Here is a 25,209-nt window from a genome sequence, read left to right as displayed (position 1 = left end):
CCCCACACATATACACATATATACATATACATGCAAATATAATGTTTTTTCTTTTGTAACAGAGCAAGAGGTCTAAGCAAATCAAAACGTGACTGCCAGATTTTGTATTATTTCATTCATATGCTGACTATAAAGAAGCAAAGCAAAGAAACAGATTAAACCAAACCAAAAAAAAGCCTTGAGTAGCAACAGCTATGTTGAATTTATCTAAGAGAGAGAAGTAGGTGGAGAAGGTCGATGGTGGGTTGTTGGTACTTTGATGGTGAGTTTAAACCTATACATATAAAACATATCTGCTGTAAACCAGCGGTCACTCAATAAAAAATAAATAATAAACTAGCACACTGGGGGGAAATGTAATATCTAAATCATAAAATTGTAGAGGAGTAAGAGTTGAGAAACAATTCAAACAAAAATGCTTCCACACATCCAGGAGAGTTCTCTTTGTTTGATAGTTTCAGAACTGGTCTTGCATTTTTAATCAGAGATTATCAGGCGCATGCAGGGCGGTGTCAATCTAAACTAAGCATGTCAGAAGAAGAAAGATAAATAGCAGATGAACTCATTTGTGTATGACATAGGTGATCTATCAAAGCGATGGATGAAACTAAATAAAAAGAAACCCTTCAACTTCGATTACTGATCTGGGATTACTTGAGGCAGAGGGAGGAGTTTGACAAAGTGGAGGGGGCTTTTGATTGAGATTACAGAGATATTAGAACTCTGGCAGTGGGCATGTCAGCACATAATTTAAATAGATGAAATTGTACTGTTAAAACATGTTGTAAAAACAAGGCAAATGCAGTACAATATTAAAATGTAGCAATTTATCAATATAAAACATTAAAATTTAGTCACCTGAAAACGTACTTCAGTGAGGAGCCTCTAAAAATCAATCAGTGACAAGCAGACTCTCTGAAAATCAGCCAAATAACAGTAGAAGCTTTGAGTTAAATGTACCAAGTGTTTTGTGAAGGACAGAATTGGACTTTTGGTGATAAACAATACAGTATGTATAGGTGTTGGTTTGTAATGATGCGTACTTAAAACTTATGTGATAGCATGATGTAGTATTACATGAATAGAAACATCAGTAGAGAAGCTTGTAAGACCTGTTACCCACTGAGTAACTAAGACCTGTTACCCACTTAGTCAGTAGCCCATATGAAAATTATCTAAATGAAATATGCCTTGCTCAGAAATTTATTGCCTGACCAGCACATCTCTCTTTTCATATTTTTCTGTTTCAGATAATAATAAATGGTGATATCTTCTTTCAATAGAGAATACCATTGAGTGTTCCTGTTTTAAGTGCCTAACATTAAATGCACCTGAACTCTAGAATGAATGAAGCACCTGTAATTTTAGACATCACTGTCACTGTCACTGTCCTCCCGTTGTTCATTGATTTGCTCGAGCGGGCCAAGTAACATTGTGAGACTTGTTGTTACTGTGTTTGGCACATAGAATACGTCATGGGTAGCTTGCCAGGCTTTGTGGTGGGGGCGAGATACTCTTGGTAGCTTGCCGGGCTCTCCGAGAGGGGTGGAGAAATTGAAGGCGGAGGAATCGAACTTGGTTCAACTGGGTCGGTAGGTGTCCCAGGCAAAGGCCCTACCCGCTGTGCTATCGCTTCAACTCAATATTAGACATAAGAGATGTAATAAAGGTTACATACATTGCATATACAGAAAGTGACACCATATGGATAAAGCTTCATACAAGAACCGAGTTAAATCTAAAAATGTGTTCTCCTTGACAATTTGTGCCCACGAAAATCCTCTGTAGGTAGATTAAGAAGATACAATTTGGGTACTGGAGCAATAGCTCAGCAGGTAGGGTGTCTGCCTTGCATGTGACTGACCCAGGTTCGATTCCCAGCATCCCATATGGTTCCCTGAGCACCACCAGGACTAATTCCTGAGTGCAAGAGCCAGGAGTAACCCTGTGCATCACTAGGTGTGACCCAACTCCCCCCCACCAAAAGAAGATGCAATTTGGATAGTTTTGTTTTATATAGCTGGGAATCAATCTCAGGCTGGCTGCATACAAGGCAAACACCCTATCCACTGTACTATCATTAATGTAAAACCTTAATCGTTCCATAAGAAGTCTCACTGAATCAAGAAACATAATTTGTTAGAAAGGTAATCCAGGCTTTCACTCTGACACAGCATGACTGCAGAAAAGCCACAGTAGCTGGAGAATGAGCAGAACAAATTCCATTTCCTTCTCAATTTGGTGTAGACACCTTTTGAATTGTGTGAGTTTACATGGTTTGGGAGAAATTCAGCAAGTGGGATTCTTTAAGAGTTAAAAGGCTAATGCAGTATGCAGACTCTGAAAAATCTAAGCTGGACCATGAGAGACACGTGTGTATTTGCATTTCAAACTTGGAACTTTATACTCATGCATGTGCAACTTCAATTTTGTAAGATTTCATCACTCTTTTGGGTACACACTTACATTTCTCTCAAAGAGTCCTTACTAGAGAATTTATTTATATATGGTATTTTTACATAAAGCAATGATTCATGAATATCTGCATTAGTTTCCTCCATCACTATTAAATCTTTGTTTCACTTCTAAGTAATAATTTGATGTATCAGCATTTTTTTTGCTTTTTGGGGTCACATCTGGCGATGTTCAGGGGTCACTCCTGGCTCTGCACTCAGGAGTCATCCCTGGCGGTACTTAGGGGACCATATGGGATGCTGGGAATTGTACCGGGGTACATTTGTAGAAAGGTTTAAAGTAAAGGCATATGATTAAATCATTAGTATTGATTCAATTATTTCTATTTTTTTTTAATTTGGGGGTGTGTGACCACACACAGCTATGCTCAGAGCTTACTCCTGGGTCTGCACAATGGGTCAGTTTTGACAGTGCTGAGAGACACTATGCATTGCTGGAGATCAAAACAGGGTCAGCTGGTGCAAGACAAAAGTCTTACCATATGTACTATCACTATCAACCTTAAGATATTCACTTGATAATATATAAAGGTATTTTATTAGATATATTTATGTGATAATTTAGACTCTAAAAGCTATTTTGACTTCTAGCCTCCCATAATCTACACTTATATTTTTGTTTTTTTAATTTTTTAAAATGTTTTAAATCTACAATTATATTAAGGTAGTTCATTGATAGCTTATTATTTAGAAAATAAAAGATAAATATTCAGAGAAAATTACAAATTACCATGTTGGTCTTGCCAACATGGTAAAATTGATAACTACCATAAACTCTGCATGTTAAATCACATAATAGAAAAAAAACGAGAGAAAAAGTGATGTTACAGAATTCAAAATACTTCTTTTTGAAGTACCATTCTAACAAGATGTGTACATAATCTGTGTTCATTAATAAGTAATTAGATAAAGAAGGCGTTTATAAAAATGGGAATTCCGACTTAGTTGTAAAAATGAGGAAATCTTGGGATAATTGAAGTAGTGCTATAATATATACTTTGCATGTAAGAGGTCTTGGATTTAATTCTTATACCACACATGGACACACACAAGATGAAACATTCGCATCTGTAACCATAACGGATGCTGATATGAGCATGCTAAGCGAAGTAGATCAGGAATAGAAAGATGTCACTGTCACTGTCCTCCCATTGTCCATCAATATTTACTTGAGAGGGCCCAGTAACGTCTCCACTTTGAGACTTGTTGTTACTGTGTTTGGCATATCGAATACATCACAAGGAGCTTGCCAGGCTTTGTCGTGTGGGCGAGATAATTTCGGTGGCTTGCCGGGCTCTCCGAGAGGGGCAGAGGAATCGAACCCAGCCCGGCCGGGCTGGCTGCGTGCAAGGCAAATGCCCTACTGTTGTGCTATCGCTCCAGCCCAGAAAGATGAATACTTTTTTAATCTTACTTATATGGAAAATATCAAGAAAGTAATGCAAACAAACAAAAAATGCCAGCTCTTGCATCCAAATGGTGATTACCTGTGTATTTGTGTGTGTCCTGGGGGCAGGGGCATGGTAATAGGGAAGGAGGGAGATGTAAAATGGTAAGTAGAACTCTGGTCATGGAAAAGCCACAGGAGATGTATTTCCTGAGTGACAAATCTTAGAATGCTGGCGTCAGAGGGACAGTAAGAGCAGGTGGGGAGCTTGCCTTGCACAGAGTCATTGCAGGTTTCAACTCTGGAATCCATGTCATTCCCCTGTGTCTGCCAGGAGTGAACAAAGAGCCAGGAATGAATTCTTAATACCATTTTGCATGTCCCCCCACAAAAATATAAACATATATATGCATAATATAATTTATATAAATCATTTATTTTGATATACAATGCCATCACATAGGCATCAATATATGCATAATAGATATTATACATATCATAGAATTATATTTAAATATTGGTAATCAATGGTATCTCAATATAAAAGTATAAATTATGTTAATGATAAGTCCATTAGACAGATAATATGTACGTGTATGAATATCAAAAATATAGCGAAAAATAGCAAAAAACGATAGGTAAAGCAAATTGCCAATTGGTGAGAACTGCTGAGTGTAACCAATGAAGAGAGAAGTCTAGTTTGACCAGAGAGGACACTGATAATCACAAGTAGGACATCAACACCAGCGCAACTTGCCTACTCGGTGAGCAGGGATGCAACTGCTCTGAAAACAAGTCAGAAAATTAATTCTAGTCTCTGTAATTGATCAACAATAAATGGGAATAGCAGCTCAAGACTGCCAATACTATTCTTAGTGTTTCTAGGACATCTGTACCCAGGTATACTCATAGCATGTCAAACTCAAAAGCCATACAAGATGCTCAGATTACAGATTTTTTTCGGGGGTGAGGGTGGGGATCCCCCCAAATGGCATGACAGGAGCATGACTCATTCTATAAACCAATTTTGAATTTGAATTCTGTCTATTAGACTACACACATTCCTTTAGCCTTATCCTCTACCACTAATTATGTCTGTGGTCACCACTTCACTCATTCTCTTATCTTCTTGACTCTTCTGACACTTAAATTTGTAATTTCTGTGACTACCACATAAATTACAAGAGGACAGGGACCGTGTCAATTTCATTTACTGGCATGTACTTAGCACCTACCAGAATACTTTACACATTGTGGGCTGTCATTAATATTTGATGAAGCAAAGAGTGTATAAATCAATGAATGTCAATCTTGTATTCAGTTATGTAGAGAGAGACACCAAGGAAGAAAATAATTTGTACATATCCATCCTGATCATTTTTATAACACTTTGAAAACATCATCTCTACTGGATCTCATTAACTGTTGTACTACACAATTAAAGTGAGGCTTTCCAAACCTGCCACTAGGTTATCACATTTATAAATCTCAGCTTCTGAGATCCAGAAGTGAAGGTTACCAAGAGATTTCAAACATTATTTTTGTGGGCATATTCAGCATATAAAATATTTCTAGCAGACAAATAACATATAGATTCACTGCTACCTGTCATAGACTTTTAAATAATAATCTGTCTGAGAGAAAAATGGGAAAAGAGAATCCTTAATAGCTGAGATAAACAAAGCAAAAAAAAAACTCCTTTCATTGGTACAAAATTTGACAGTCTTATTTATGAGTGGCTCCAGGATACAGTGTGAAACCAAGAGAGGTTATTGTCACCGATGTTTCTTTGAATAAGCTAGCCAATGAATTTTTGGCACCTAGCTCAATGGCTTTTCAAAAGGCACTTGGAGACAACAAAGCATTAACACTGCATTCTTCATGCTCCTTTGAAACATTTCTATTTCTTAAAAACGCATAATGGTTCTTAATATCAATGTTGTACATGGTCTAGAAAATTCATCTTCCAAATTGAGAAAACACGTGCTGGCAGGGAAACACAGAATGATTGCTTCTTTCGAATACCTGCAGTCGGAGCACGCCACTAACTGTGTAAGACAACTTCTCTCTTCTCGCACAAATAATTATGGCTCTCTAGAATTCAGCATCTGTGCTTCCAGATGTTACTGTCAACCACGTAAGCAATGGGTTTGAGTACTGCATAAACCTGGCTGAGTTTCAAGAGTCTTTGTCTAAATACCTGAGCAGTAGCAGGTGGCTTACCGGGAGTCTCAGATTTTATGTAGCATACCACACCAATCAAATCCCGAAATAAAAACCTGTATTTTCTCAACCTCATAATGGATTAACTCTGTTTAGATTCAAACCACTACACTGGTGTTACTGTACTGTTATAGACACTTTAGTAGCTATGGTTTTAAATTTTAGTTCAGGGCTCCCAAAGCTGTGCTCAGCATCCCATTCTATCCCGCAGGGGGCCACTCCTGTAAGAATCAGTCAACTGGAAATGGTGGAGAGATTTATGGGATGCAGAACTACTCAGGTCAGGTCTTCCCGTGCCAGAGATCACCAAGGCCACCCCAGGAAGGCTAGAGAACCACCAGCACTACACGCAGGGGTGCTCGGGGACCACGAGTTGCTGGATTCAAACTTAGTCCCAGTGCATGATTTTACCACTAATCTATTTCCCCAGTCCCTGTATCTAGGTTTCAAATAGAGAGAATAAAAACTCAATCATTGGATGTCACAAACAACAACAAAAATGATAATAATTAAAAGCCCAAACTGTGTTGCCATTTTCCCCTCATATTTTGCCGTCATGGCAACAAACTGATTTTTGTAAGAATGAGAATATTTTTTTTAATGATACAAAAGCTTTAAATGCTTCTAGTAGGCTGTGTAGATTAGTTACATTATTTAGCCAGTGTTTGTGAGGCACTGAAATATTAACTGGGGAAGGGAGAGTATATTAATAAAACATTTTATGAAACTAGATGCAATCCTTAAGACTGAGTTCCGCTTTTGATGTCAAAATAGTCTTCCATTTGTGAAACAGGGAAAGTGCATTATCGTTTGATTTTAATTTTTTTTTGTAAATTAAAAGTTGATAAGCACGATGCATTTGAAGAAACTAATGTGAAAAAATAATCTGCCTCAGGAATGATAAGACAGTTCAGTAGGCCAGAACACATGCTTTGCATTTGCATGAGGAAGCCCCAAGTTCAATCCCCAGCATCACATATGTTCCTCTGAATATTGCCCGAAGACTCCTCAGACAGAGCTGGGATTAACTGCTGAGTACTTCCAATGTATCCACCACACAAAGAAACAAAGAAACAAATGTTTTATTAATACTTCGGCAGGTTTTCTATTATTAAATCCAAGTTTCTTGCAGAAAATAGAAGTTGACCTACTCTAATGTCATAATACACACAAAATCACTGTTACCCATTGTGTTCTAGTAAAATGTAATAATTGAGAAATTATACACTCTGTGCCTATTTTTCTTTAAATGTGTAACTCAGTTCATACACAGAAAGAACAATACAGAACTATAAGATGTCAGTACATCATAATTTAATTTAGGAAAAATACTTTTTTTCAAAACAATTGTTGGATTTTTCTCATAATAAAGAGAAAACATTAAGAAATTAGTCTTTTAGAGACCTAACACGATGGTCACTCAATGCCTCTATTGCAAACTACAACACTCAAAAGAAGAGAGAGAACAAAAGGGAATGCCCTGTCACAGAGGCAGGGTGGGGTGGGATGCGGGTGGGGTGGGATGCGGGCGGGGTGGGGGGAATGGGCTGGGGGTGGTGGGAGGGATACTGGAACCATTGTTGGTGGAGTATGGGCACTGGTGGAGTGATGGGTACTCGAACATTGTATGACCGAAACACAAGCATGAAAGTTTGTAGGCCTGCTGTAACTGTACCTCACGCTGATTCACTAATAAAAATTAAAACAAACAAACAAACAAAGAAATTAGTTTTTTGACTAGTATCTTGTCACCCAGTAGGTACAGGGAAAAACAGATACAGGAAAAGAAGAAAATGACCCATTTTTCTCCCTATTTAGTTCATGAACACATTGGTTAGTTACATATACTTTCATTTTTCACATGTTTATCTTGCCTTCTTTAGTAACTGCTTTTAAATTAAAAGGCCCTCCCGTTGATCGTCGATTTGCTCGAGCGGGCCCAGTAACGTCTCCATTGGAGACTTTGTTGTTACTGTGTCTGGCATATCGAATACTCTCGGTAGCTTGCCGGGCTCTCCAGAGGGGCGGAGGAATCGAACTCGCGTCGGCCATGTTGGCCGCTTGTAAGGCGAACGCCCTACCCGCTGTGCTATTTTTTTATTTAGCTATTGTAGTCCTGCCAGAGGGCAGACAGGGGAAACCTCCACGAAAAGATTTAAATAGCACAAGACTTGCACTTACTCATTTTTCTATCCATCTCTGGAGTAGCAGTGCACTTGATGCTTATTTTAAACAATGTGTTACTGTTTTCACCACTCCGTGCAAATCAAAATTCTATCATCTTATAATTAGCTAAAATAAAATTTAGTGGAACTGAGTTTATTTTTATGAATAAGATTATTTAAAAGACAACAGGTGCACAAACTGAAAATAAAATCCAAGACAGTTCATAATGATTATTCCATACTATGGACTTGAATAGGGTGCTGTTCCTCAGTATCCTGTGGGAACTACAAACCGGATTATTACCAAATGCAGTATGTGCTAGATTTTCTACAATGAGAATTCTGACAAAGGTGAAAACAGAGAATTATATTAATCAAACCTGTATTCAATAAACACAGACACAATTTCCAATTCCACAGGAACCAGCTAGTACATAATTCTAGCTCTATGTTGAAAATAATAAAAAGGAGGTTTAATAGCAACTTTTACTTTTATCAAAAAAGAAGAATGCCTTTCAAACAATTTCCTAATTCTTTGAAATGTTACCAAGAGCTGTTCAGAATGTTTTCAAATAAACTCTAAATGCCATACGTAGTATGATAAAAGTACATTTTCATTGACAGAATAAATTAGAAAAATAACAGGCAAAATTAGTCTGCAAAATAATTAATGAAATTATAAAATAGTTATTTAAATGCGGTGATAATTATTCAATAATTAAATAACTAGAAATTATATGAAAAATTTGTAGGAAGTATACTTATCTTTGTCGTAGCAATAATGCTGCTAAAATTGAGAGGAATTTCAAGAAAGCAATACAAAATATGCTTCTATCATACATTATATTTATATGTCTAAATATTCGTGTACTTATTAGAATAGCAGATATTGCTTAGAGGAGGCAATTAGACTAGCTTACTGTTATATATATAAAACACTATATATATAAAACGGTAAACTATATAAATATTTTAGCAATAGAAATTTGACCAATATCTCCTATTTGAATAGTATGTGTCCAATGAAATTTCTTCAGCTTATTAGATTTCCAAAAATCTTCACTATCTAGAGATGAATTACAAGTTTTCAAAGTAGCTATCTATGTGCAAATAATAAAGTAATTTTAGAGAAGGAAAGCATAGTAAGAAATACTTTTTAAAGGGTTAAGTACCAGTGTGGAAAGAAAATTGTGAAACTACTATGATGAAACTTTATGTGACTACAAGTTGTCTTTGAAATCTTGTGACTTAACATGAGATTAGGACCAGGTAGAGATCCACAGGATAGTTAGAAAAGTGAGCAGAATAATCTAAGAAGCCCAAGCAGGAGTAAGGGCTCAAGGGCTGGAGCACAGGCTTTGCCTCCAGGTTTAATCTCCGGCACCACCAGGAGTCACCAGGAGTCAGCCCTGAGCACTGACCAAGGAGCAGCCCCAGATCACAAGGTGTGGCCAAATACAACCATAAAAATTCGACAAGAAACCTAAAAACAACGTTAAATCACTACTGGAGATCTTCAATGCCAGAAATTGTGCTGGAAAACGTCAAGTGAGTAATAGGAAGATTCAACCCACTGGGCTCTCTAAAACATTGTAAGTCTACAACTGTACCTCATGGTGTCTCACTCATAAAAATCTAAAATAAACAAACAAATAAATAAATAAATGTAATAAAAATAAAACACAGAATAAACATTAAAATTAAACAAGCCACTCATTAATTTCTGTGACTAGTATGGGGGGGTAACACTAAAAATAAATAGAGACATATTTGAATGTGTCAACAGTTGATTTGTGCATATTGTACAATCATAAGATGTCTTGGTTCTTATTTCTATTTTGTGAATATTTTACACTTTTAAACTCAGAAGAAAAATAAGGATGTACACAGAATGAACCTGACATATATCTTTGGGTGTTTTCATCGATAAAGCAGCTTAATCTATATAAGCAAATGTGTAACCTCTAGTCAGTCTACAGTTGGAGGCTTTGTAAAGTTGTAGCACTGTAGCACTGTCCTCCCGTTGTTCATCGATTTGCTCGAACGGGCCCAGTAACGTCTCCATTGTGAGACTTGTTGTTACTGTGTTTGGCATATCGAATACGTCATGGGCGGCTTGCCAGGCTTTGCCGAGCGGGCGAGATACTCTTGGTAGCTTGCCGGTCTCTCCAAGAGGGGCGGAGGAATCGAACCCGGCTCGACCAGGCGGCTGTGTGCAAGGCAAATGCCCTACCGCTGTGCTATTGCTCCAGTCCATGTAAAGTTGATACTTTCAAATGATAAGAAGGAGGCTTGCTTAGCTTAGGTTGTATATCTCCCTTCAATTCTGCATACACTCAAAGTCTATGAAGCCTGAATGTAGAACTGATTCCAGCATTTAGTAGCATGCCATGCTGACTTATTATTGTCTAATACTGATTAAGAAGAATGGTTCTTTATTTATCTTTAACAACCCAATGACACTGTAGCAGCATCCTCTCATTGTTCATCAATTTGCTCAAGCAGACAACAGTAACGTCTCCATTGTGAGCCTTTTTTTTTGGTTTTTGGGTCACACCCAGTGATGCACAGGGGTTACACTCAGGATTTTATCCCAGCAGTGCTCAGGGGACCATAGGGGATGCTGGGACTCGAACCCAGGTCTGCTGCATGCAAGGCAAATGTCCTACTCACTGTACTATCACTCCAGCCCCACTGTGAGACATGTTGTTACTGTATTTGGCATATAGAATACACCACGGGGACTTTCCAGGCTCTGCTGTGTGGGCAGGATACTGTCGGTAGCTTGCCGTGCTCTCTGAGAGGGATGGAGGAATTGAACCCAGGTCAGCTGTGTGCAAGGCAAATGCCCTACCCATTGTGCTATCGCTCCAGCCCTAACAGCCCAATATGGAAGAAAAAAGAAAACAGAACCAATTGTCTCCCAAAATCTAATATTTTGTTTTATGTTTTGTTTTCTTAGTTATTTTAACTTTTAAAAAGTTTTTTTTATATTTTCCTAATAAAACTTCCAGAAAGCAATCTAATTCAGCCTTCCACACACAAAGAAAAAAATCAATTTAATATTTTCTATGATGATGTATATAGCAGCTAAGAGAATATATAGAAGAAAGCACCTGATTTGAGATTAAAGAAACTAAAGTTAAATCTCTGCACCACTTTCTCCTAAAAGTTTCTTTTGATAAGGAGATAATCATTCAAGTTTAATTTAAGCATCTTTAAAAAAAATCCTCATCCAAGAACTATCTCCTACATCCTGTGTAGTACCTTTGATTTTCCAAATATTGGTCTATTTATATACTTTAAGATATAATGAGTTATCTTCTATAAAGTGTATTTAGAGGTATTACTGTCGGTAGAAATACACCCAAATAGTAATTGATTAATCATTATTTCTATTTTTAGTAATATAGTAACCACTTTGTGGTATTTTTCCTTTTAAGTATTTTGTACATGATACACAGACCACAACGGGTAGGGCGTTTGCCTTGCATGCGGCTGACCCAGGTTTGATTCTTCCATTCCTCTCGGAGAGCCTCTCTGAGAGGGATGGAGGAATTGAACTCAGGTCAGCTGTGTGCAAGGCTGTACACAGCTGACCTGGGTTCAATTATTAAATGTGTACTATGTGTACTATTAAAGGCGGCTCCTTTCTTCAGTACTAATACAGCTACTAAAGTCATTTCTTTGTGGTTGTTTTCAGACACAGTGGATGTTCTTAGGGCTCACTCCTGGCCCAGTGCTCTGAGATCACTACTGAGGGACTTTGCAGACCATATATCATGCCACAGATTCAACTCAGTTCATTACATGAAGGCAGGTACCCTACCCGCTTGCTTCATCCCTGAGACAATGTGACTTTAAAATGTGAAAGGGAGGCCAGGGATTTGGTGTAGGGTATAGCATCTGCCTTGCAGGCATAAGGCTTTCACCTCAATTGAAATCCTTGGCACTAAGATCTCAAGAATGACTGCTGTGAACCTTGTATCACAAGAAATACAATCCCAGAAGCTCTTGAAACAAGTACATCTGAGCACTGTGATTGTGTGTGTACTATACCCAGTGCACTGCAAACATGTGTTCAACACCCAGGCATTGAACAGTGACAACTCACCAACAGATGCAAGAGAAGGGCAGAGGGAATTAGAGCCAAAATAAATGTTAATTCTAAATATTTATTTTCTCTTTCTTTTTCTTAATTTAATTTTAAAAAGCTGAAACTTCTAGCATGTTTTTTTATATCGGGAAACCTAAGCCATACTACATTTTGACAGTTACTTAGGATGGGCACAGGTCAACATTAGCAGTTCTGTTTTCAACAGATTTTAACAAACAATAAAAAAGCATAGTCTGATTTAAAACATTTTGGTGAAAAGAAATGATTTTTAGACTCTTTAGACAAAGAGAAGAGTTTCTGCTATTGTCTCATATATTTTATTTTGATTTCCTTGCATGAATTCACATAGCTGAATGTTTAGCTGCAGTGAAATATACAGACTATTTATTGATCATTTACTGTAGGAAAGGATGAACATTTATCAGATATTATCTAATCATATTTTGCATAATTATTAAATGTGTACTATGTTTAATCAAATTATTATAAATTGGGGGAAGAAACTGAGGCAAATATTTTCCTCAAAATTCATATAATAAGCTCTGATTGTGTCCATTGCCAGAATTTTGTAGGCAAATAGTCCATACTCTATGGTATAACTTGTTTCCTTTATAAAGAATAAGTGTGCACGATTCAAACACACGTATACATATATCTGCACACACACAACTTTGGTAGAGCAACATCTATTAGTATCAGGACTGACTCCTGGCTCTGTGCTTGGAGAATACCCAAGTGATGCTCAGAGGACACTGTGTGGTAGAGGTGATGGAATCCAAGTCCGCATAATGCAAGTCAAAGTGTCTTAATTACTTATCCTGCATTCTGTTCAGCTCTTAAAGATACATATATTAAACAAAGATTTTTCCATATTACTATGTCACGCATTTTTAAAAAAGTAAAATGTGGTATAAAGTATAAATATATAGCACAGATAAAGAGATATGTTAATGACAAGCATTCACAGATCTATTCAAACAGATTTTGACAGGTTGAAATTGTTTAGATAACCAGAGTCATATAAGAATCAAATTTTATAAGAACATTTATCATCATTGTAGAATAGAGAGAAGATCAATCCATAGATCCAGCTTATTTCTGAAAAATTCTGAATGATATAGACTGAAATAGGTATTTGAGATAGGTTGAAATTCAACGCATCTATGGAAAATATAGTCAAACTATATTTTTGGCAAAATAAATATTTGAAGCTATAGAGCATAGAAGGAAAGTGTTGGCTCTGAACAAAAAAATTGAGTGCAAATGCAGACTTTGTCACTTCAAAGTATGTGTCTAAATTTTCTCACTTATGAAGTGAGGAAAATAATATAATGCTTCAGAAGACTGTTGATTTTTAAATAGAGTTTGCCACACTGCAAGATGTTAGTGCTATTAAAAGCATAAAATTTACCTATAAACTAAAGCACAATGTTTTAAAATAAGGCTACAGACAGATACAGGGCTCATGAACTGTAATATCTACATAATGGAATACTATACGGCCGTAAGGAACAAAGGAATCATGCAATTTGCTGCAACAGGGATGGAACTTTTTCTACAAGAAATGCGATATGAGTGATTTCTGCCAGGAAGCACCTTGATTCCATTATGTTTCTGGTTTCCATTGGTTTGATTTTGGGAGGAACAGCTGGCGCTACTCAGAGGCTCTGTGCTTAGGTATTGCTGACAGCGGTGCTCAGGGTAGCTTGGTGTGCGGTGGACCAAACCCAGAAAGCACGCATACAGACTCTAAAGTTATTTCTCCATCCTCTCTGAGATTGATTTTTATTTTTAATTACTACATATTAAACAACCTTTTACTTTACCAAATTTTCCTGATGTTCACATTCAGGTATGCATGTGCTTAAGTAGCTAGGTTTTATTTACTTATGTATTGCTTTTTGGGTCATACCTGATGATGCAAAGGGGTTACTCCTGGCTCATGCACTCAGGAATTACTCAAGGCCGTGCTCGGGAGACCATACGGAATACTGGGAATTAAATCCAGGTCAGCTGCGTGCAAAGCAAATGCCCTACCCACTGTGCTATCATTCCAGTCCCCAGTAGCTAGGTTTTAGAAAAAGTGCTGTGACCATGGGAAATTCTCTCTTCTACTCTGTGATCTTCAGTGCACGAATCTTCTTTAAGATTTTCTTTTCTAAATAGGAGACTAACACCCAAGAATAGCTGAGATAAGTACCAGGAGGTTTACTCCATGGCTTGGAGGCCAGCCACACATGCTAGGGGAAAAGGTAGCTCAGATAGAGAAGGGAGCACCAAATAAAGGGTGTTGGGAGGATCCTCCCAGGATGGAGAAGCATGCTGAAAGTAGACTATAGACCGAACAGGATTACTACTCAATGTCTCTTTTGCAAACCACAACACCCTAAAGGAGAGAGAAAACAAAAGGGAATGCCCTGCCACAGAGGCGGGGTGGGATGGGGGGATGGGGGATGGGAGGGATACTGGGACCCATGGTGGTGGGAAATGGGCACTGGTGGAGGGATGGGTACTTGATCATTGTATAATTGAAACACAAGCACAAAACATTGTAAGTTTACAACTGTACCTCATGGTATTTCACTGATAAAAATTAAAAAAAATAAAGATTTTCTTTTCTTTCTAGCATTTGATTTGATTCAATTCTTAATCTAGTCCCTGCTTTGAGAATCCCTTAACTATTTTAATTTAGTCCTACAGGTAAGGCATTGTGAACCATTAGCAGATATTTGGAGAATGATACAAATTTATTTCCTAAATGGGAAAATTAGTGAAGTGGTAAAATATTCATCAAGAAATGCATTTAATGTATTTTTATCAAGAGATTTTAAAAACTGGGTCACATTTTCTATCATGTTAATTCCACTTACGGGAACCTAAACTAAAATAGTACCCTGTAAATATGAACATCTGTACGCAAAATGGTACAGAATAATTTTTAAGATTTTAAAATTGATATAATGTGCATAGATGAGAGGGTTAAATTCTGACATTTTGCTTTATATTTAGTATGCACTAATAAATCTTATTAAGAATAAGTAAAACATAATTAAGAGAAATGTGCTAACAATTCCAATGTATAAACAAATAAACTGGGTAAAAATATGTACATAATATAAATTATAATGATACAACTATTTTTCTTAATGCGTGTAGCTGTAGCTAAATGCATCAATATGTTGACATTTTGGTACTAATGAGTACATAGTTTATTTTCTTTATTTCTGCACTGAAATATTTTAACATAATACATGACTACTAATAGAATTTTTTTTTTTGCTTCTAGGGCCATACCTGGCAGTGCTCAGGGCTCACTTTTGGCTCTGTGCTCAGGGATCGTAGTGCTCTTGCACCAAGTGTAATACTGAGGAAACAGTCACTCACAGAAAGCAAGCACCTTAAACTCTGCACTACAGCAACTCCAGCCCCTAATGCCTCTCCCCTCCCCTCTCCTGCCACACCACCTTTCCCACATCTTCCCTCCCTTCCCTTCACCTCCTCACCTCCTCCCTTCCCTTCATCCCCTCCCTTCCTCCTTCCCTTCCCTTCCCTTCCCTTCCCTTCCCTTCCCTTCCCTTCCCTCTCCTTCCCTCCCTTCCCTTCCCCTCCTTTCCTCTCCTCTGTTTTTCTTTTTTAATAAAAATCTAATGTAATAACTTGTATAATGCTGATCTATAGACTAACTTATTATTTTGTAAAACTAGAGTCTTAGTAAATCTATAAATTTCTTTTAAAAAAGAATAACTGTGAAGGTTTGGAAGGAACTACACAAATATTTATTTTCAACATTAATGGATCTACTTTTAAGAAAATAATGTTTGTCTGGTAGAAGCTATTTTTCAAACACAACCATATTCTGCTGTTCCTGAAAGAGCCCCCGATATGGCAATGTTAAGAAGGATGAGCAAGGAGAGGCTGATAAAATCTCAGGGACGAAACAGTCTGTCAAAACAAAGAAGGACTAAAATGACTGTCTGTACTTTCAACACACATATGCTAGCATCGGAAGCATACATCGAAGACCTGACAGTGCAAGTGCAGAAGATCAAGCATGACATCATTGGTCTGACTGAGATGAGAAGGTATCAACTACATCACACCACTTTTGACACTGGAGAAGAACTGCTCTTCAGAACATGCGACAAAACAGACGTTGGTGGTGTTGGTATCCTTGTCAATACAAACTTGACCATGAGCATCTGTTCATTCCAAAGCCTAACATCCCAAATCGGACACTTACACTAAAGTAATAATAAAAATATTAAAATAATAAAAATAATCAGACGTCCACTGCCAGCAGTTTCTATTTTTGTCATCTACGCACCAACATCCAACTATGAAGAAGAAAATATTGAGAAATTCTACATGGAGCTGGAGAAGTTCTATAAAGAGGACCACATCTTCTACAAGATCATTGTCAGTGATTTTAATGCCAAGATAGGACCAAGAGGATTGGCCGAAGAACTCCACGTCAGGACCCATGGCCTAGAATGGAACGAACAAGGTGAGAGACTGGCTGATTGCATCATGTCGACCAAAACCATCCATGGTAACTCACAGTTCCAGAAGGTCCTTCACCAACTATAAAATCAAGATGACTGCCCCCTGACGTCCTGATGAATCTATCACATCTTCCAGAAGAGCAATGGAGAAGATTATCTATGAAATCTGCTCAGATCTCTTCAGTAGCCATGCCCAACTGTTCATATACCAAAAATTCTGCAGAATATGTTATTTCCAACATTCTATTTTCAAAATCTGACACACCATTTTTTCAGTAAAGAAGTGAATTGCACCCAGCCCAGACAAGGTCATTCATGAACACCTGAAGAATCTGTCACCAGTACTTGTCAATACACTGGCTCGACTCTTCACACAGTACCATCTAAATGCACAGTTCTGTCCCAATGAAAAACCAGCAAGATCTTTCTACTGTACAAGAAGGGAGACATCCACGACATTGGCAACTATCGCACAATCTGCCTGTTGTGCATCGTGTATAAGCAGTTCACTAGAGTCATGATGAATAAGATTGACAGAACACTGGATGAAGGACAACCATTTGAGCAAGCCAGGTTCCAAATAGAATTCAGCACGATTAACCATATCCATATGGTGACCAAGCTCATTGAAGTTTCTCAGAAATTCAAGATGCCACTCTGTCTAACATTCATCGAGTTAAAGAATATCTCTGATTCTGTTGAGACTGAAGCCATCATTGAAGCCCTAGACATACTGGGCATTCAAACTCAGTACATCAGGATCCTTTGTGAGTGGTATTATGGATTCACCACCAGGATCCCACCATTCAACAAGGCCATGATCATCGACGTAAAGAGAGGGGTTTGGCACAGCGATACCATTTCACCCAAACTCTTCATGTGACTACTGGAATGGAAAGGAATGGGAGTGAAATTAGACGGTCGACAATTACACCAACTCTGCTTCATTGATGACATTGTTCTAATAACACCAAACTATAGCCAAGCGGCACAAATGCTCACCGACTTAGACTGTGAATGTGGAAAGATCGGACTGCAGATGAATCTCATGAAGACAATGTTTATGAAAAACTAGTTCCTGATGTTTCATTTGTTCTCAATGGAATTAACATCTCTGAATGCAGCAGTTTTGTATAACTAAGTTGGGAACTCAACATGACGAATGGCCTGGCAACTGAGCTGCACAGGAAAAAGAAAGCAGCATGGAACATCCTCAAGATTGTCGAAGAAATAGCTAAGAGGATGAAGAACCCCTAGTACTGGGCACATCTCTTTGACTCAACTGTTCTCCATTCTCCCTGCTCTAACATTTTCCTCACAGACCTGGGCCCTACAAAATCAGGATGAGAATGCTATTTGGGTCACCCAAAGAGGAATTGAAAGAGCTACGCTTGGAGTATCATGTTTCAATCATGTGAGAGAAGGAATCCTGAATCCTTCATCGACAACTGAGAATCAGGGATGCTGTCTCATTTGCCCAGGTATCGAAAATCAGATGGGCTGGAAACATAATTTGAAGATGACCAGTGGACTAGAGCCGTTACTGACTGGATTCCACAGGATACCAAAAGAACGTGTGGCCGTCGACCTACGAGATGGTCAGACTTCTTCAAGACCCTGATTTGAGACTCTTCATGTTCCTGTAGTGAGCAGATGCCATTGGGCTACACTAGCATGCAACAGGGACAAATGGAGACGTTACTGGTGCCCACTCAAGCAAATGGATGAGTAATGAGATATCAAGTGATCAAGTGAATTTTATTGATAAACATTTTTTAAAACACTCTTTCCATTGGCTAATGGAAGCATAAGATCACTTAACTGCCAAAAGCTAATGGCCATACCATGTACTTCAGAAAGTAGAAATCCCCTAAATGGTGTCACCTTACATCAATAAACCTATAATAGCCAATATTAAAGTATGGGGTAATGTTTAAAGAATGGTCTTACTTTTTGTGAAAATTTCACTTAGTTTCTCCACCTAGATAGATAACTAAGCGTTGGATTTTGATTTTTCTCTTCAGTCCCCCTTTTAAAAATGTGCAGTACAACTTCTATAATAATTGAGGCAAAATGAAGTATTCTCTCTTCCCTCCCCAGCCCGCCCTCCTCTCAATCACTCAGGCTAAAACTTGGATCACTTACTCGTCTGTCTGCTGCAATAATGGTGCCACCCTATGCTGTCCTTATTGGAGTCCCTTAAAGCACTTGGAGTAATCAAGTTGTAGTCATCTTGATGAGGAACTTCTAGCTTTTTTATTGGGGGGAGGGGAGGGTGCTGTCAGCGTATCCAGCAGTGACCCTGTGCACAGGGATCACTCATGATGAGGCTAGAGATAATACGGAACCAGTGAGCAAAGCCAGGTCAGCCATATGGGGTAAAGGCACCACATACATCCTATTTCTCCAGCCAGGTTAAGCTAACCACAGTCATGACAAATACAAGATTGTCCAACTAAATCGTCACCTTCATGAAGGTTTACTCAACTCCAGAGTTTGCATGTCCTGCCGTCTAGATAATCTGCCTCAATTTTTGCATTTCTGCTATCCATCCTTCTCTACCTCTTCCACTAAAGTCACCTTATTTGGTTTTCTCAGAAATGAGGATATCTGGTTCCTCGCATTGTTTGCTGGCTTTCTGCCAGAGCTGCCTCCCTTTGTCACTGCCAAGAATTGGCTCACCTTGTGACCAACCTAACCCCATGGGCCTTTCAGGAACCCTGCCTTTGCTTTTACCTAGTACTCCCATCCCTTTCTCCTGTAACATTTGAAGTTTGAATCCCTGAAGAAACCCTCAGCTTTGATCTAGTCCCTATATTTAATATAGAGAAAGGACTTGCAGCCCAGTGGCATAGGCATTGGCAGCATAGAGTAGACATAGGACCCTGGAGAGATATTTTCCTCAAAAAGGTCCTTCCCACTAAAGAACCATCCCTAAAGACCCAGAGTAGAGAGCAGACAGAACTGAGAAGAGGGACTTGTCCAGAGGCATGGGGGCCTTGGTGGCATACGGACAGCGTTTCTTTACCAGTCTATGACTCATCCTTCACATACAAAGACAGTCTCAATTAGTCTTCTAACCACACAAAAACATGCAGGAAACACTCTAAAGGGCACGATGATAAAGCAACGCAGAAACACATCAGGCTCAGTGAGTGAAGAAGCTAGGCCAGTTGAGCCGGGCAGTCAATGAGCTTCATAACCTCTGTGATAAGGAGTTTAGAATGGAGCTGTTAAGGACACCTAAGGAGATCAAAGAAACAATGGGTGCACTGCCAAGAAAATGTGAGAGGAGGCGAGGACGAGAGCAGAAATGAGGAAAAATCAAATAAAAATACAAGCAGAAATGACAGATCAGAACGACTGAGTGGGTGAAATGAAAAACTCACTGATATTCCCCTGAAGTGGAGCAACCGCGACTGAGGGTAAATCAGGGAGCTCTGAGATGAGGAGCAGAAAATTTCAGACAACAGCAGAAGATGGAAAAGAACCTCAAGAGAAATAAATTTAATAATGTTAATTAACGTTAATTTAATGTTAACATTAATTTAACACTAATTCAAAAACGGGCTTCCCGATTTAATTCTAAATAGTATTCTTTAAGACAAAATTAATGGGGGCAGAGGGTTTTAGGTCACACCCTGCAGTGCACTGGGGCGATCCCTGGATCGTCTTCTGGAATAACCCCTGTCAGTGCTCAAAGGACTGTGTGGGATGCCAGGGATCAAACCTAGCTTGCTGCATGTAAAGCAAATGCCTAAAGTAACATATTGTCTTTCTGGTACCAGGATTAAATTTTTGCCTGGTCCTTAAATTGTGTTATCAGACCACCTGCCAACCACATAAGGTGAATCCTAGTAGCCTGGGCTGAGGAGGCCGTAGTCATGTTCTTCTTCTTCTTTTTTTTATTGTTTAATGCTGGAGCAATAGCACAGTGGTAGGGCGTTCGCCTTACAAGCGGCCAAGACGGCCGAGCCCAGTTCGATTCCTCCACCCCTCTTGGAGAGCCTGGCAAGCTACCGAGAGTATCTCGCACATGCGGCAGAGCCTGGCAAGCTCCCCGTGACGTATTCGATATGCCAGACACAGTAACAACAAAGTCTCCAATGGAGACATTACTGGGCCTGCTCAAGCAAATCGACGATCAACAGGAGGGCTCTAATTTGCAATTTATTGAAAAATATTATTATTTATTAAAAAATTAATAGTGAGACATCATGAAGTACAGTTGCAGACTTACACATTTTTGTGCTTGGGTTTCAATTATACAATGATCAAATACCCATCCCTCCACCAGTGCCCATTTCCCACCACCACGGATTCCAGTATCCCTCCCATCCCCCATCCTCCCCATCCCACCCTGCCTCTGTGGCAGGGCATTCCCTTTTGTTCTCTCTCTCTCTTATTGGATGTTGTGGTTTGCAAAAGAGGCAATGGGTGACAATCATGTTTAGTCTATAGTCTACTTTCTGCATGCTTCTCCCATCCTGGGAGGATCCTCCCAACACCTTTATTTGGTGTTCCCTTCTCTATCTGAGCTTCCTTTTCCCCTAGTATGTGTGGTTGGCCTCCAAGCCATGGAGTAAAATTCCTGGTACTAATCTCGGCCATTCTTGGGTGTTAGTTTCCTATTTTGTTACTTTATGTCCCCCAGATGAATGAAATCTTTCTATGTCTATCCCTTTCTTTCTGAGTCATTTCGCTTAACATGATACTTTCCATGCAGTACCATTTGCACGTAAATTTTGTAACTTGCTCTTCTGGGATTGGAACTGAGGACCTCACACATGCGAGCCATGTGTTCCAGCCATTATTAACTTTCTACTTTACTTTTTTTTTTTTGCTTTTTGGGTCACACCCAGCAATGCACTGGGGTTACTCCTGGCTCTTCACTCAGGAATCACCCCTGGCAGTGCTCAGGGGACCATACGGGATGCTGGGAATTGAACCCGGGTCGGCCGTGTACAAGGCAGATGCCCTACCCACTGTGCTATTGCTCCAGCCCTTATTTTACTCATTCTTTTACCTGAAATTTATTACCAGTTTATTTTGAAAATGGGTAGCTCTTTTAGTAAAAATGATCGTATATCTATAAGCCACTCTAAGATTTATAGCATTAGTTATTTATACATGCTTACTATACAAATTTGTTTTTTCTGTGCTTAAGTGCATAGCATTTTTGGAGAGGAACCTAGGGACATTAACAAAGGAAATTCTGGATTTTTTTTCTACTACTGTGAAAGGAAATATAAACCCCCATTCATCTTCCCTACACAATGAATGATCAATTTTCTTGGAAAGTATATTAAATGATTGTAAAACAAACCTCTCACAGGTAATAATGATGCTCTATTACAATTCTTGTCATTAGCTGAGAATTAAATTATTCTTCCCAATGGGGAAATCTTCTCTCTAAAACATATACATGAATTATAAGCATGGGAGTTTAGACTGTGGAAGGATATTTGCTGAAGAAAGCCCATTATTTGCATTAGTAACAGGACAGGAACTATTTGTCAAATAAAGAGCTAAAAACGGTTACTCTGTGTCTCAGTGATACAAAAAGAAGTCACAGAAAAGGACAAAGCAATAATAAGTAATGTAGCATATTATGTTTTTATTCCATGTAGTTATATTTTATACTTTAACATTTGAAATATATGTTCAATCCTATAGAGTTACTACTTTTATTAAATTGATATCTGCTTTTTCCTTCTGATTAAATTTACAGGCTTTTTAAAGTCAAATACTCCTAATCATTCTAGCATGAAGAAAAACAGGGGTATTATACTAGAAAAGAGATATTAATTTCTTGCAAAAAATATGTAGTTAAATAGTTAAAGATCTCAGTGCTATTTCTTTTAAGAGTACTTCTTGACTACAGTTTCTTAGTTTATAAGCTTCTAAGTGTTGATAGTCAATTAGCAGTGTCTTCTCTTTTTATATATGAAACTGAACATACATTTAAATTTGTGTTTAAAAATATCCCTAAGTTTGGCAACAGGCCCAAAATTAAAGGGCAGACAGGTATTTGTGGTCTCAGTCAGTGTGAAGGAGGAGGTGTTTGGGAGAAGTTATATATGGTATCAAATTTACATTATTGTTTGCAAGATCTTTCAGTAGTACACTCTACTTTCTTTTGTGTTTGTTGGTTTTGTTATTATTGTTTTATTTTTGTGCCACACCTGGAATATGCGCAGGGTTTACCCCTGGCTCTGTGCTCAGGAATCACTCCTGGCAGTGCCTGGAGACTAAATGGGATTGAACTAGGGCCATACACGAGCAACACAAGAACCCCACTGGCCGACCTTGATGGGCTTTACACCCCATGAACTTTCCATATTTAATGCCCTACCCCTACCCCAAGCCTGCAGCCAACTATACTATTTACTGAAATGGAGACTACACTTATAGTTCAATATATTTTTACTCAATATGTAATGGGGTATTTCTCAATTTCTAGCAACATAAATCGAAAAAAAAAAGGAGAAACTAGGGATCAGGGATGTCAGCAGAAAATAATAATGTACATGACCTCCTGGTGCTTACCAAAGGCTGTTTTCTTTACACTGACTTTATAGAAAGAGGAAGCACAATAATTCGCCCCAAATACACCTCAGCTTAGACCCTGTGTTCTATATTGTGAATTAAGCAACATGAAAAATGGTGACACATACAAAATAATGCATAACAGCTATTATGCATTTAAAGCTGCAAAACAATCACGAGAGAAACCACAATAAAGGTAGGAAATTGTATTTAACTTTACTGTATGGCTTATGTAGACTAGTGTTATCACTTGTAGGAGACAGAAATAGGTCCACCAGTGGAACCAAAATAAGAACAAAGGGAGCAGCTGCTACTGGTTAAGCTCTGACTGTGAGTTACCCTGAAGCCATTTGTCTGAGATGATTCCCCAAGGATTCTCTTCCTATATTGTCACACAATACTTGAACACATACTACAAGCTATGAAGAGAGAGAAACCATGTGTTTTCAGCACTATGTGAAGTTCTATTCAGACAAACCATGCCTAGCACACACAGAAGTGTATTCACCTGAAAACACACGTGTGCATTTATACCCACACATCACTGTATATAACTCTCTAAAACGGCCCCAAAACACCACTAGCCTCATACCAAATAGGTTATTCTGTGGCTAATTAACAATTTATTTCCGTTCTAGACTATAAATACCAAACGCATTTGGATTTGATGACATGTAAGATTTCTACTATTTCTGGGGATGGAACAGTAGTACAGCAGGAAGGGTGGTTGCCTTGAATGCAGCCGACCTGGGTTCATCCTCGGCATCCCATATGGTCGCCTGAGCAAAACCTAGAGTAATCCTGATTGCAGAGCCAGGAGTAACTTCTGAGCATCACTGGGTGAGACCCAAAAAGAAAAAAAATTCCTCTCCTCCTAATATGCTATGATTCTATAAATCTATAGAAATGACAAAGATTTAAGAGCGTAAAGAATGCACCAAAGCTTAAGTAGCAACCTACTGGAAATAAAAAGAGGCTCAGAATGATGTTTAGTGGTGCTTCTAAATACTAATCGTAGAGATAAAAGAAAGACAGTATAGGAGTATTAGAAGGAAAATCGCAAATCAGAGACATAAGCAAAGAAAGGAATGTCAGTTTTCCCATACTTTTTTGTGGAGAGTATATTTATATATAAATCATGATATTGCAGCTGCATTTCTCCTTTAGTCCCTTATAACTGCAATTCTATTGTTTCAGTTCATTTGGAATTGAATAGGACATTTCTTCAATCTCCTGTGCAATGATGAGAATATGGTCTAAAATCTAGGAGATAAAATCTTGGCAGCCTTTAGGCTTATTTACTGAAAACACAGAAGGGAGAGAAGGGCATACTGGGAAGTGATACTAATTAAAATGATGATTCTCTGATAGAGCCAATCTCTTATTTCATTAATTCCACCCAATAAATTTAGTGTGCTTTTGATATATACTTGAAATTTAGAAAACTTAAAGTTAATCCTATAAGTTGCTTTTGAAGAGAGCTTGAAATTTATATTGACAGAAAATTTTCTTTTAAATTACAATAGATTTGTTTTGTTAATGTTTTCAATTACTCTCTTGTGTATTATAGTGTCAATGTCAAGGTTTTTAATAATAATATAATACAAGTAATCCTAAAAATCCTCTTTATTATCTAGCAGGAGTATAATTACTGTTGCAAATGTAAGTGCTATATAGTAACTCTATTCATGTTTTGCAATATCAACACACTGTACCAAAAGGAAATCACATAAAAGCATAAGTGAATTAATAAATTACATAATAAATATACAATTCAAATTATTATTTATCC

The 25,209-nt window shown here is 38.1% G+C and overlaps 1 protein-coding gene and 1 non-coding gene across 3 annotated transcripts in view; one reads left to right on the top strand and one right to left on the bottom strand.

Annotated features, from left to right (window-relative positions):
* NAALADL2 (N-acetylated alpha-linked acidic dipeptidase like 2) overlaps positions 1 to 25,209 on the bottom strand; it is a 1,034,250-nt gene that overhangs the window by 702,225 nt on the left and 306,816 nt on the right. The window lies entirely within an intron of this gene.
* LOC130020189 (small nucleolar RNA SNORA51) lies at positions 23,401 to 23,528 on the top strand. Its single transcript, XR_008791964.1, has one exon. It is a non-coding gene; the product is annotated as a small nucleolar RNA SNORA51 (small nucleolar RNA).

The sequence above is a fragment of the Sorex fumeus genome, unplaced genomic scaffold, assembly GCF_029834395.1.
Source record: "Sorex fumeus unplaced genomic scaffold, SorFum_2.1 ptg000010l, whole genome shotgun sequence".
Classification (NCBI taxonomy): Eukaryota; Metazoa; Chordata; class Mammalia; order Eulipotyphla; family Soricidae; genus Sorex; species Sorex fumeus.
This window is presented reverse-complemented; position numbering and strand designations above follow the sequence as displayed.